This window comes from Atta cephalotes, assembly GCF_000143395.1.
Source record: "Atta cephalotes unplaced genomic scaffold scaffold00042, whole genome shotgun sequence".
NCBI lineage: Eukaryota > Metazoa > Arthropoda > Insecta > Hymenoptera > Formicidae > Atta > Atta cephalotes.
Window position 1 is genome coordinate 2,096,969 of NW_012130106.1, and position 2,138 is coordinate 2,099,106.

The window sequence follows — 2,138 nt, forward strand, 5'->3', positions numbered from 1 at the left end:
TGTCTCTATTCAGCAGTTTAGAATTATATAATAAGAAGATTTGCAATTTTTCCTCAAATAAGTTAATCAAATTATTAAAATAAAAATTGAATAATAAGAAATTATAATGCTAATCTCTATTTCTTTCTAGATTTCTTCCACAATCTTAAAATATTTTTTTTGCTTCCTTCTACGACATTATCTGCTTGTTATGTAACTTTGAAACCTGTACACTCTTATTTCTCCTTACTGCGAGGAAAAGAATTTTCTTTCTTTATAGTTTAGAATTAATTAATAATGTGATAGCTGTTCAGTAATATGACGTAGTACAATAATAATAAATGTTCGATAGCTACTCGATAATAGTTTATAATGATTTAATAATTAGGAATGCTCAGCTATTTGTATTACATTACATTACTAAAAATATTATTATAATTAATTGCTAAATTAAAATCATTGTTAAATCATATTAAAAAATCGTAAAAAAAATACCATATTTATTTAATAAAATTATGAGCAAGAAGAAAAGAGAATGTGGGAGAGAATATAATGAGAAAAAGAGAGAACGCGATTACTATGATAGGACCACGACGGGTAGGAGAAAGAGCATGAATACTATGACGAGTATAAGGACTACAACGGGTGGAACATATATAATTATACGCATTATCTGGCAACATCACAATGTATTAAAATTACATTCATGATGTTATTGCGAAATATCGTATTAATATGTCGAATGTCCTAAAAAAAATCATTTATTACCCGAGCAAACGAGAATGGATTAAAATGGATTAAAATGGAGCTGACTAGTTTAATATTCTAAAAAAAAAACATTCATCTTCAAGGATTACACATTTTATTCCTAATATAAATAGGAATATTTATAATAATTATACCTGAAATTAATTACTTCAAATTGATATTAAAAAACGCATCTTAGTGAGATGCGAAACTTGGGATTTCTGGATTATGAATCTTCTATGTTATTCACTACACCACTTCTTCAATTGATAAATGTGTTCATTGTCTATTTCAATTACAACCAGCTAGGAATGAAATTATATAGATATAATAAAAGTATCATCATTTAAGATATAATAAAATATAAACAATGTACATTACTATGAGACAACATTGGGTAAATGTCGGATAATCTAATCTCGCTTGGCCGAATCGCACGTTGTGATTAGTCTAATATTCGGGCTTGTTCGACTTAGTTCGAGAGTTCACATCGATCATTCATTTTACTAATCAAAGAGAACTTCTAATCAAAGAAAAATGAACATAGCTCAATTATTTTTACGTTACAATTTTTGTGAACTTAGTTGGATTAAAATGAAAAATTTTCTACTTATAATTTTAAATAATTTAAGTAGCATTTATGATCCATTTGTAAATAAAAACTTTTTTTATTCAATTAGATTGAAAAATTGCATTTCATATTCAGAATATTGAATTGAGCAGTATTCACGATGCACAGAAAATGCTGATATTATTTTTGGATTGAAAGGCATAAAGATATGCTCTATGTAATTCTTATAAATGAATAAAAATGCATTCAAGATTGAAAAGGATTCATTTTAGCATTCATGAATCCGTATTTCTGAAAATCTGAATCCATTTTAATCCATTTCAATCCATTCTCGTTTGTTGGGATTAACAAAGCTGTCGTATTTCGACGCTTGTATGTTTGATCTCTCGCTTGTGTTGGTTGAACAATTCCATACGCATTCCTGAAGAAATGTGATGGAGGGGACGAAACTTAGAAAGAGCTCGGGCAATGTTACTGCATCAATCGTTCAAACCGCTACTGCAACGTAGCCTTTTCCAAGCATGTATTGTAAGATTTTATGTTCCTATTCAAGATGAAGAGTTTTATAACTAGTAAATTTTTATTTTATAAATTTTTTTACATCTTTCCTCTATAGTTTGTTTATCTATTTTCCTTTTTTCTCTATTATATATGTACACACACACACACACACACACACACACACACACACACACACACACACACACACACACACACACACACACACACACACACACACACGACACGACGACGACGACGACCGACGACCGACCGACCGACCGACCGACCGACCGACCGTAACCGACCGACCGACCGACCGAACCGTTAACCAACCTAACCG